The sequence below is a fragment of the Equus przewalskii genome, chromosome 8 (assembly GCF_037783145.1).
Source record: "Equus przewalskii isolate Varuska chromosome 8, EquPr2, whole genome shotgun sequence".
Classification (NCBI taxonomy): Eukaryota; Metazoa; Chordata; class Mammalia; order Perissodactyla; family Equidae; genus Equus; species Equus przewalskii.
The window spans coordinates 26301720-26314936 of record NC_091838.1 but is presented as its reverse complement, the minus strand read 5'-3'; the positions used below and the strand labels follow the sequence as shown (position 1 = coordinate 26314936).

Sequence of the window (13217 nt, the reverse complement as noted above, 5' to 3'; positions counted from 1 at the left end):
GATATGATTATAAATGAAAAATGTTGAGTTTTAAAATCTGACACAGCAAACCTTAAACTCCCAAATGAATTTCATCCTTTTTTTTTTTTTTAAAGATTTTATTTTCTTCCTTTTTCTCCCCAAAGCCCCCCGGTACATAGTGGTATATTCTTCGTTGTGGGTTCTTCTAGTTGTAGCATGTGGGACGCTGCCTCAGTGTGGTTTGATGAGCAGTGCCATGTCCACGCCCAGGATTTGAACCAACGAAACACTGGGCCACCTGCAGCGGAGCGCACGAACTTAACCTCTCAGCCACTGGGGCAGCCCCATGAATTTCATCCTTTTCAAAGTAGCTACCAGCACTCCCCTTAGTCCAAATGCTGCCCTTCCATAACACTAGAAAAGCAGTTTCATGTACTGAGTCACAACCAGAAAGTGGGGAACATTTAAAAAGCTTCAAGTCTTATATGGCCAACGAGGTGTAAAGTAGGATTGCGCCACTTTTTTTCAACAGCTGTGTCCCATTTTGATGCATATTAAAATCTCACCCAAGGAATGATCTCAACCCAATGGGAAGCCAGGCAGAGGGAGACTGGAGGTGAAGCAGACATCAAACAAGTTGCCAGAGCTTCTGTGGTTAATGGAAGTATTGTGGTGGACACATCCATTGTATCACTGGCCAACTGTCTGGATCTGTGTTTAAGGGGGAAAATTCCAGGTTATCCTTTCTATCAACTTATCTCAATGATCCCTAGTCTTTACGAAAATAAATGGCTCTTATATTAGAAAGAAGTTGGAAAAGTTTGTAGCCACATCTTATTTTTTACCCCAAATCCTCTTACTCAGTTGAAATAGCTAATTTATTCATCAAGTAAATATTTATTAAGCCTGTATGTTGTGCCACGAAATGTGTTATGAATGGAAATGAACAATTAATTTATGGTTCTTCACTTACAGAAATTACTTTATAGGGGAGGACAAGAAAATTGATCATAAAACAGTCTGATGAGAGTCATAATAGATGGAGGCAACAGATGCAGTTGGATGGGAAGTCTTCCTAGTGGTAGTAATATCGAGTCTGAAATGCAGAAATGAAGGATCAGTTGGCCAGACCAACATGAGGCCCAGGGGAGAAGAGAGAGTGCACCAGGCAGAGGAAGTAGTGGGGCGAGGATCAGACTGCAAGGGCATGGCCTGTCAAGGAAGAATCTCCGGAGAGTAAGGGACATGGGGAGAGTGAAGGCCAGTCTTGGCCTCAAATTCACTCCCCAAAGCCTAAAGCCTCATCGCCAATGAGCACATTTAAAGGAATGTGTCAAAAGCACATTCATTCAGACACCTGGGATAGATCATCCTTAACTTCCCCTAGCCTTTCCATTTCATAAATTGGTTTTCGCATATGTTTCCTCTACTTCAGTAGTATCCTTAAATACTTTCACTTATTCCCATCTTACCTAACTACTTGAATCAGACTAACACCATTTCTTGCTCACAATCCTACTTCCGGCTTCCAACCTTTCTCCCTCCCACCACACCTCTATCTTTCCTACCATTCATTCTCCTTTGTATCCAGACGATTCTTATTAAAACACACTTGATTATGTATTTCCCTGCGAAAAGTTCTGCACTGACCCTCAAGTCTGCAAGACAATATTAGACTTCGACGCATGACTGAGGAATATCTTGGTGAGTGGGCCTCTAACTCAGTTTCCCAAAGCCTGGGCTGTATACCACCAGTTCTGAGAAAGTTAACAAGGAATTTTCAAGGAGAAAGAGGTTTTAAGGTAAAACAAACTTGGGAAACCCTGGGAAAAAATTACACAAGTTTCCTTATTGTGTCTTTAACATAAAAACATGTTTTTTGACTCTTTAAGAAATGAGTACATCATTCAGAGTTTCCCAAATTTCACTAAAGAATCCTGACATGTGTACATGTATTCGCGCACATCCCTTGAGAGTATCTCAATGTTCCACATTGTGGTAGGCAGAGTAACGCCTCCCAAAGATGCCCATGTCCTTATCCCCATGGCAAAGGGACTTTGCAGGTGTGATTAGGTTAAAGACCTGGAGAATGGGGAGTTTGTTTTGTATCATCTGGGTGGGCGCAATCTAATCACGTGAGCACTCGAAGCAGAAAGCTGTCTCAGCCTGAAGAGGAAGGCAGAAGGGGAAGGCAGAGAGATTCCAAAACGAGAAGGATCTGATGCTCCACTGCTGGTCCTGAGTTGTGGAGGGTCACGTGGAAGAACCAGAGAGAGGACTTTAGAAGATAAATGTGATCCCCAGCCGACAGCCAGCAAGGAATCAGAGACCTCAGGCCAATAACCTGAATAAGCTTGGAAGCCAAGTCTTCCCCAGAGCCTTCAGAAAGGACGTCATCCCTGCCAACTCTTAATATCAGCCTCGTGGAACTCTAAGCAGAGGAGGCAGCTAAGACTCGCCATGCTGGACTTTTGGCCAACAGAACTGGGAGATAAGAAATTGTGTTGTTTGAAAAGACTACATTTGTGGTCATTTATTATGGCAGCAATAAAAAGCTAGTGCCTTCATCTCTCATCACAGCTTGCTTATTCTCTGCACACCATTCATACTGCCCTGCCTGTGGCTCCCTAGAAACAGATGTTCTCTCAAGTGTCTTGGTTTTGATCACTATGCCTGGAATGCTTTTTCCTTTATTTCTCTTCATTCCAAGATACACCCACTAATACTCACGTCTTACCCCACCTGCTCGCCAAGGCCTGACTGTTGACTCCAGCAAGGCTTGGTCTGAGCATCATCTGCTCCAGCATTCCATGGCCTTCGCATGTGATCCTAAGGTTCCCTCTTCACTTGTCCAGCTCTCCCAGAAGGGTTTAAGAGCAAGACACTAAATTAATCAAACAAGGAGGCCATTAGACTGAGGTGGCTCTAATACTGTGGCACCTATATAAACAAACCACAATGTAAGCCTGTAAACGCCTCAAGGTTACGAAATCTAACCCTAAGGACAATCAGTCACGAGCAACCAACTAGGCTTTAAGCTATAGCCAATCAATAATTTCCTTACTATGCTTCTGTCTTTTCTCTATATTAGTCTCTCCCCGAGCTCCTAACCGCTTCCGGTTTGGTACTACCTGATTCGAATTGATTTTTGCTCAAATAAGCTCTTAACATTTTTAATATGCCTCAATTTATCTTTTAACGAAGGACAATATCTTATTCATCTTTTCATCACCAGTATCAATCTGGCAGAGAAAAGGTGATCAGAAATGTGAAGAACTGATGAATGCAAATAAAGATAACTAGCTAACAGCCTACATTATAGGACTGCCTCGCAAGAGAGAGATGAGAGCTGGACACAGAGCTCTGGGGTCAGTGAGGAGTGGGCAACACAGCTCACCCAAGCACAGAGGATGGGGATAGTATTTTTTAAGTATTTTCCAAAGTCTTTTTCAGTCCCTAGACATTCTCTTGCCCTCAGGCGCCCCTCCCATTAAAGAAAAATCATTCATTTCTTCAGGAGAGGGACAGTACAACCTTGCCCAAAGTGCTTTTGCTTGGCTCTGAGTTTCTTATTAGACTTCTTTTGATCCACAGGGAAGCCATAGACTTGAAATTCCAGCTCTGTAAAGAGAGAAAGGGATTTTTCTAAATTCCACAAGCTTTTTGGATCAAGAGCGATGCTTTAAATCTGAGCATATCGTTTTAACATAAGCCACAGTGTAGCTGGTATAGAGACATTTTAGTAAGTTGTCTAATGTCTAAATCTACTGGTTTAAAGGAAGGGAGTTGAACCCAGGTGTGGGTGACTCCCAAACCCATACTTTTGCCCACTATAGCATGTTGTCTCGAAAGAATTTACTGCTTCTGGAAATAGGGATTCTCCTGTCATTGACCATAAGCAACCTGATGCTTAATGACCTTCCGGCTTCGATGATGTAGGGAAGATTTGCACATGAACAGGTGGCTCTCCAGGTGACCTTTCAAACGAGGTCCAAACCTTAGACTCTATAAAGTTATGAAAATGCTGTTTTACTTACTTAAAAATTAGTTTCAAATGTTATAACTACTTCATATTTAAATTAAAATGTAACTCTGAACCACTTTGGATAATTCAATCTTCCATTTAACTAACAGGGAAAAGAGATTAGGCACATGAATTATTTGCTGAAATGAGCATCCACTTAGTCGAAAGCAACAAAGGGTTTATGTTCTTAATCCTTCTCCAAATGGAATTTGGACGTAGAAATACCGTACGCACTAGAATTGCATATAGCTAATTAAATAATAAATTATATATATTTTTCAGTATGTAGAAACATATACTATATATACATAGTGAAATATACATGAGCAACATTAAAAAAAGCAAGTTGAAAAGTAGTATGTGAGGCACAATTCTGCTTTTGTTTAAAGTTTACTTCATTATGTAGAATATCAACAGAGAGCCTGAACGTATACACATACAGGCCTGCAACAAAAGCTTAGCTAAGGTGTGATTATTTCAGAAAAGTGGGAGTAGAGTGGGAAATGGAAGAATCATTTATATATATAACCAAATTCTGTTTTTAGTCATGAGCTGCTGATGTTCTAATTATTATTATTATTTTCTTTTTTTTAAGGTATGCTTTTTGGTGAGGAAGATTGGCCCTCAGCTAACATCTGTTGCCAATCTCCCTTTTTTTTCCTCCCCAATTTCCCAGTGCATAGTTGTATATCCTAGCGTACGTCCTTCCAGTTCTTCTATGTGGGATGCTGCCACAGCATGGCCTGATGAGTGATGTGTAGGTCCACGCCCGGGATCTGAACCAGGGAACTCCAGGCCACCAAAGTGGAGCACACGAACTTAACCACTAGGCCATGAGGCCAGCCCCTCTAATTATTATTTTTTTTAATAAAAATGCGTATCCTCAGCTTACACAGCTGGCTGGCTTTCAGAAGAAGCAAAAGTCATGATAAACGACTCCCGCACTCTAGAGTGCAGCCCCTCATAGGGCTGCTTTGATGATGTCTCCCCATGACGACTCCCAAAGCCCCTCAGATCGCCACTTCCTCCTGTCAGAGATCTTGCAAGTTTCACAAGGAGGGGGTCCTTGTGATTCACGGGTCCCGTCTTTGGTCTCAGCTCCACAAGGCCCTGTTTACGCAAGAGCTCAGCAGGTGCAGAGCAGGCAATTTCCATGAAAACTAAAACCCAAAGGATGGCAGGAGGCCTGGGTAACCATCCACCATCCACAGGGCCCCAGGACAGCAGAGGGATGGAGACTCAGATGTGAGGATTTGTTTCTGCTCTGTCCTGGGTCTGCTCACCGCCCTTGATAAAAGAGTCTATTTGCATAAAGAGGATAGAGGCTGAAGGCAACATGCTTGGAGAAAAGGGTGGAAGTGCAATGGGCTGCTGAGGGAGAGGGTAAATCACCCAGCAGGCGTTGTGGTTGTTGTTTTTCCCCTTTCAGGCAAGAAAACCTGGAGAATGTTCAAACTCAGTAAGGAGATGCCAGAAGGAAAGCAAAGAGAAAACTAGAAACTGCTGGAGGATGGAATTGCAGTCAAGTGCAAGAGTCTTTGAAGAGCAGTGAACACCCCCAGGAAGTTATGCTCGTGATCCCTAAGGAAAGCAGGGTGACAGTGGACTAGGTAGGCAGAGACATGTCAGGGAGAAAAAAGTCTGAAAAACGCTGCACTTCAATCTCCTGAACAACACAAGCAGACTGAAAACTCCAAAAATATAGTTATCATTATTCACGTGAAAAGCTATTTCAAAAGATCTCCAGGAAGACAAAAATAAAATTTTCAAAGGAAATCTAACATATAACCATAATACTCAGTTAACCTATTATGTCCTTAAATATGTTGGTGCTTTCTCATCCTGAACGTTATTCTCATGTTCTGTATTTTTTATTCTAGAAAAAAAATACTTATCAGTATACTAAAGACAAGAAAAAAACCCTTCACAGTGCTTTCCTTTATACTGGCTGAAATGGCGTTCAGCCTGCTTTCTTTCCCGTCTCTGATTTATCTCAGAGATAATGGGGGTTGTTTCACGGTGACATCGGGAAGCATTCATTGTGGTTATCTGTTTGGGATCACCGGCCAGTCGACAGAACATGATGAAATGTGGTTTGCCAGAGCACCTGCACTCGGACGGGGGCCCTAGCTGCAGACAGCAGAGGGGGGCCCACGTGGTTATTACACGGTTTGTCCTGAGAACTCTGAAGAGCAGTTGCATTTGTGAATCATTTTCAAAGGTTACGAATGAAGCTATTAATCTATTTCAGGACTGTCAGAAAGGAGCTATCTTGTTTCTTTACCCAAACCATCCCCATCTCTTCTCTTACAAGTCTCTAAAACATGTGGGAAAAAGAAAAGAAAACTTACTTCAAACATCTGTACGTCTTGTTTTGGAACTCAATTGTTTTTTTAAATATATATAGAGAGAGAAAAATAGTATGGCTGCCTGACAAATCTCTGCAAATAATTAGTCCCCAATGTTTCCGTAATAGAGCATACTGAAAAAGCTGCTGTGAGAAGGAATTCTAGAATAGGGAGGAAATAGAGCAAATGGGAGAGAAATCCAGGCAGGAAGATAAAGAGGGGAGAGGGATTTGTGCCCATGAAGGCATACAGGTCTAATAATATTCAAAAACCTAAAATAGCAAACCTTGCCTTTGGCATCCTCCCGCTTCCCTTTCTACCACCTTCCTCTCCTGTGTCCTTGCACCTGCCCATTAAGGCTTCAGTTTCCTGTGGTTCTAGGCCCATGGGGCTCAAACTGGGTGTACTTTCCCCAGGCTACAGGGGCATGATGTACATCCACTTCTATACGGGCTTCTATTTTTCCCAGGTGTACTTTTGGCTAAGTCTGACCTTCTGAAGAACATTCCTGAGGTCATTAAACTCTTCTTTGTGGCTCTTTCACAATCACCCTCCTCCCACCTTGCAAAAAATAGGCGTTCCTTCTACTTGTCCCCATGAATTGCACAAGGAGCCCAGCCCTGGAGCACCCCACAGAGCGCCAGGCCCCAATGTTAGGATCTGTGCTGACAATGTCAATGACAGTTTTTCAAGTCTAGCGGTCTTCAAATCTCTCCTTTCAACAACATAGAAGGAGGCGTAATAGTTTCAGCTGATCCATCACCCAAAAAAAGTGTTTTTGATGGTAGAGCGCAGTAATATTCAACATTTAACCAAAGACTGTGTGACACTGCTGTTAAACCACTTTCATGACCTTCTACTTATTAATTTGAACAAGGTTGCTCAGCACGGATATCTCCAAAAACAAGAAAATAGGAACACAATTGATGCCAAACTCTAAGTCATCCTAGCAATAAGTAAAATTCATGAATGGATACATGAAAAAATGGAATGAAAATTATTCCATTCATATAATTAAAATGCATTCCCAATAACGTTCGAGATTTTGCATTTGATAATTGTTTATCAAAAACGTGCTGTATTTTTGAGCAACTATGTTTTGGAAGAAAATAAGGATCAATCAATCCATAAGGAATTTTAACGTTTAGATCTTTATGGACAGTCTCGTTCATTCATTTATTCAAGTAAGATTTACTGAAAATGTGTGATGGTTCTACATTCTGGTGATACAGCTTGAATTAGCTGAACAGCATCCCTGATCAAGTGAGTGAGAGGCAGACAATAAGTAAGTAAACAAGAAAATATCTATAATGAAGCACTATGCAGAGAATTAAAACAAACCTACATGATAGACGTAAATGGGATGTCTCCCGTAGGTCAGGGAAAGCCTCTTTCGAGAAGGTAAGATCTGAACCACAAGGAGACAGTCATCTAAAGATGAAGGGAAAGAACATTCTAGATAGAGAGAACAGCTAATGCAGCCTTAGGCAGCTAGCAAGTTTGGTTGGTTCGAGGGAAAGGCATAAATTATGGCCAAAGTAGGAAGAGTGGTAGGTGCAGAGGCCAGGAGGGCAGGAGCAGATTATGGTGGGCCTCATGAGCCAGTACAAGGGGTTGGGTGTTGTTCTAAGTGAGATGGGTGGTCTTGGAAGCAGTTTAAGCATGTAAGAGAGTTGATCTAACTTACACTTGTTTTTTGAAAGATTGCTCTGGCTTCTGTAACCAGAATAGGTTGTAAGAAAACAAATATTGAAATAAAGTCATTCGGGAAGGGGACCTGGAGTCTCTGTCCATAGTGACGAGCACAAGCAGAGAGCCTGTAGATGTGGGTATATTCGAGAAACGGGGGAAAAAAGAGAAGGAGATCCTAACTGCTTTGCTTTTTAAGGAAAGAAACTTGCTAACACAAATTAGTCTCTAATTTTCTTTTTTGTATGACCTTTCACTATAAAACAGGAGACTTCACATTAATTTTCCACTTAGGAAGGAATATTTGGAACTCTGTACAACAGATAATATAAAAATGCTACACACCACTCAATTGCAAATAAATTAGTGTTTTCTCAAATTTGCCTCAGATTTGTTTAAAGGCATCATGAACTGCATGCACAATTTAAATTCCCTGTTTCCTTCCAGGCCCTTTCTTCTTCCCTCCCCAGAGACAGACTGTACTCTGAATTTGTATTCTTAGTTTGTGTGTGTATGTAGGAAAATGCATATGCGTGTGTATACCTTTGTATTTTTTTATTCAGAAGAATGATATGACTGTATATGTATTTTTTAAATTTACCTTTTCATTCCACATAATTCAATTATGTTTTTGAGATAAATGCAGACGTGTTTTCTTACTTGTAGCTGCTGTACAGAAACCTATCGTATGAAAAATAAAACAATATGTAACAACAGGTTACTATTCATTTCCCTACTGATAAACTTTTAGATTATTTCTAATTTTTCACCCTGTGAACAGTGCTGCTATGGATGTTCATCTTCTTGTTTCCTGTGCATCTCTCTGAGGGTTTCTCTGGGATGCATCCATAGGAGTGGAGCAGCATAAGGAGGTGCATTTGCAGTCTTACTGGATACTGTCAAATTGCTCCACAAGTGTTTGTACCAATTTGCACTCCCCCCAGCATCAAATGAGTATTCTATTTCTAGACATCTTCCCATTCAGTTGATATTGTCATCCTTTTAATTTTTGTCAATCTGATGTGTGCGAAATGATATCCTCTTATTTTAAATTGCATTTCCCGGAATAATAAGATGTTCTTCCCTTTTGCTTAACCTTAAAAAATGCATTCATTTCTTTAAAAACATCTTTTTCCTCCACTGCTGCTCCATCTTCATTTAGTTCCTGCAGTAATTTACATGTCTCTCTCTACAGCACTTGCCACTTTGCACTCAGCTGCTTGTTGATCTGTCTGGCTCCCCCACTGATTCTTGAGATAACGACTGCATTATATTCATTCAATCTAGATCATGGCTGAAGTTCAGTAAATGCTCATTGAATTTAAATGCATACTAAATATTTTCCTTTGTTTTTAAAATTTTACATAATTTTAATTATTTTCATTACTTATTTACAACTTTCCACTACTGTTTTGCCATACAATTCTTCTAGATTTTAAAATAAAATAAGTTAACACTTTTTATTATATGATCCTAAATTTTTTATATCTGCTTATTGCACTTCTGTAATGGACTTCTGAAAGAAAGTAGTTAAATTCTATTTAGTTGCATATAAACTTAATTACAGAGGAGTATTTAATATAATGAAAGTAATGATCTTGACAAGTCATCATTTAGCTGGAAATCAATAAAATATAAGCGCATGTTACTGTTACAAGGAAAATTCAAAACTTTGGAATTGTAGCACTCTATATTCAGTAGCATATTTTCACAATTTGAATTACCCAAGGTTAAATCATGGGAAATGACATCTTTGAAATATGTGTTTAGCAGTAATAGCCAACGCTTAGTGAGAACATTCTCACTGTGGCGTGTTTCCAAGCGTTTCACGATCATTTCATCCTTGTAATAACCTTGGATGTTAGTACTATTGTCAGCATCATCCCCGTGTTAAGATTGAGAAGTCAAGGCACAGAGTGGGGAAATAACTTGCCCAAGGTTGTAGAGCTTAGCTTTTCCTTCTGTGGTCCTCCTCCAGAGCCTCATGTCTCACTCACTGTAGGGGGTCAACCAGTATCACAATGGTCACTGAGCATGAGGAAGAGAAACCAGCTGCCTTGCTCTAACTTACCACATTCCTGTTTTGTCTTTTGCTTGGTTTTGATTATGATGGATTAGACATACTGATTCTCTATCTACAAGGTAAAAAGTAGGTAGAGTTTTAAATCGTGTGGTAAGAAATATTCACAAATTCAAGGATCTGGAGAAATACTGATGCAACATATTTTAACATAATCTTCCAGGGGCTTCTTCTGAATCACACCCTTAGAACACCGTGTGCCTTTGTGGAATACATTTCAAGCCTAAAATCTGCTTTCAAGAAAGAGCTGTTCTCTGTCTAATATTTTTTAAATGAGCTTTTCTGAAAGAATCACTGTTCTAGGAATATATAGGAGTCCAGACCTCAGTGAAGTAGCTGTGAAAAATCCTCTCCAGTGAACAGCAAGCAATTGTAACACATAAGTTAGCAGAGGAAGCATCCACGGGCAGGAAACGCTGCTGGGGAGCAGGCCCAGGGCCTCAATACCTGGACACCATGAAAATGGAAAGCAGTTTTATGCAGCAGGGGGTAGAATAACACTTAATTTTTCTTATAAGTAAAGTTTTCTAATAAAATATTCAAAGAGCAGCTCTTTTGGCAGTTGCTAGCCCTAGTATACTGAATTGGAATTAGCTCAGTGCAAAATCTTAATAGCTGCCTTTGAATTAATTAACTCTATGATGATATACCTGGGTACTTGGGCATACATTATGCATGCACACAGCCCAGTTTTACAAAGGTGAAGTCTTTCATTACATGTGGCAATCTAATATGCTCCCCCAAATTCCAAGAGTTCTTTGACTCTCACGGTGGTGTTTAAGGGTGCATGCATGTGGAACAGGCAGAGGGAAGGAGCATTAACTGAGCTCTGGCAAGTGAGGAATTCTTACAAATCGATTTATTTATATCTTCTAAGAAAATAAGTAGGAAGGTTTTGTCGCCTCATTTTACTGGTTAAAAAAATGCAGGCTCAGAATGATTCTCACTTATAACATGTACCTTCTCGTCTTAGGCTTTCTTTACGGGTGACTAACACAGGTAAATAAATGTTGCTAGTGTTCTCTACCCTCCATCCTGCAATTCTTACCTCCTCGCTTATCACCCCAGGAAAAGCAAAAGCTAAAGCAAAATAAAACAAAATCGTCACTAATTTAGGAGTCATCATCTAAGCAATTAGGAGTTTTCAGAGAGCCAGGGGAAACAAGGAAACTAGAGAAGTAGGAACAGCTCCAGCGGGATCCAGCCAAATAGTTCTCCAACCCTCAGCTTGTGAAAAAGAAAAATCTCTTCTTTGGCCTTGAGATTTGTATTTATTTTTATTTTTTAGCTAAGAATTGGAATCAAGATCATGTAAATTTCACAATTTCCTCCATAATAAAGCCATGTTTCTTTTTACATGTGTGTATTCACGTCTATCCTTCTCCAAAGAGCTTACAAGCAAAGGAACTTCCTCACGTTTCCTCCCCCCACCCCTTCTCTGGGGCTGCCTCACCCCCTCACCTTCCCTCACTCTCCTGAGCTCTATTTCCTCAGATTGAAAAGCAGAGATCCAGGTAGAAGAAGATCTTCCAGTTTAGGAGAAAGGGTTTAAAGAGCAATGTTCATGTTATCCAAAATTATCATTTAACAATGAATTGTCATTATAATGTAGAATGTTAACCTGGAAATTATCTGCCTCCAGTCAGTATTTTCTAGATTAATGTTTTTATAAAAATTTGACTATCTATATAGCTTTATAAAAAACAATTCATTACTCTTACCCAGTTTTCTGAGTATTTAAGAATTCTGGTCATATTTTATACTGAAATTCATCTACTTAACTTGATTATCTAGAGAGAATTATCTTTCAAAATCATAGCAGAGCAAAACAAAACCCATTTGCAAAACACAAAAGCAGAAATAAATGAACTTTCCCGAAGCATTATTAAATATTGTTGAGGATAGGTGGGAAGCACCAAGCAATTTGAAAACTTTTAACAATGAGACTCAACTGTAGAATTACTTTTAACTAATTAGGGGTTAAAAAAAGGCATCAAAGTTATCTTTATAAAGTGAAATGCTTGCAATACTTTGTTAGAAGAAAATTAACAGGCTGCTTCATGAAAATCATTATATTTCGTATATATATACACACATATATATGTACATTCATACATATCTCTCCCTCTAAGAAAGTATCATGCTGGACACAGTGAGCACTTGTAAAATATTAAGAAAACTTTAGCTGAGACATTATTTGCTATGGTGGCAATGAGAAGCAAGTTATTTCTGAGGTAAAAATGGATAAAACATATGGAATTGAATTGATTATTTTCATAATATACAGTATTTGGAATAAAAGCAATGGTCAGGATAGATGACAGAGCACATTACATTCAGAAATGTGCAGGCAGGAAAGACAAGGGTGTGAACGGAATGGCAGAGGAGAGATGAGAGGTAAAGTGTGAACACTCATACAGTTTCTCATAGTTTGGGACCCAGCAGAATCAAGAGAGGGCTTATGAAAGCACTGATTGCTGGGCCCCGCTCCCAAAGATTTTATTTCAGTAGTTTTTTTGATGGAACTCAAGAATTTGTACTTCTAAGTTCCTGGATGAAGCTGATGCTGTTGGTCTAGGGTCCACACTTTGTGAACGACTGATGTAGAAGGGTTCGGAACATTTCTGCAAAGCCTTCATCCTAGGCTACTATGAAGTTTATGGAGGTAAATTCCTCTGTTTCTGTGACTATAAAACTGCTTGTTTAGGTTTCTCCAAATGAAAATACGTAACCTCTCAATATATTAGAACTATATTGACATTGCTTCTTTTTACAAAGTGATCTGGTTAACATTGTTATTCATACTTACCGGCTCAGGTAGGCATCTCTAAAGAAACTTGTCACTGGAAATAGAGTCTCAACTCGTCGTCCTTTACTGCTTTAACTTCCCTCTGGAATCACATTCAGATAGAGGAATGATTATTTCACAATAAATGCCTTTGGTCTTGACTGTCACGTCTAATTGTACTCCAATCCCTCCTCACGTTCATTGGTCTGACTGGGGCATATGCTCATTCTGGAACTAATCCCAGTTCTGGATTGTGCCCCGACAATGCTGTTCATTGACGGGCTTAGGCTTTCTCCCTCCTGAGCCAATCACTATGGTAGAAAGGAT

At 39.8% G+C, this 13217-nt stretch overlaps 1 long non-coding RNA gene across 2 annotated transcripts; it reads right to left on the bottom strand.

Annotated features, from left to right (window-relative positions):
- Positions 1-527: 527 nt before the first annotated feature.
- On the bottom strand, positions 528-13205 carry LOC139085054 (uncharacterized). 2 transcript variants are annotated; one of them, XR_011543055.1, is made up of 4 exons: positions 12912-13205; positions 8624-8703; positions 3496-3582; positions 528-672 (listed from the first exon to the last, which is right to left on the bottom strand). It is a non-coding gene; the product is annotated as an uncharacterized lncRNA (long non-coding RNA). The 2 variants fall into 2 exon arrangements; XR_011543054.1 differs by lacking the exon at positions 528-672 and adding an exon at positions 10426-10549 and having other exon boundaries at positions 3373-3582; positions 12912-13190.
- Between the last annotated feature and the right edge of the window lie 12 nt (positions 13206-13217).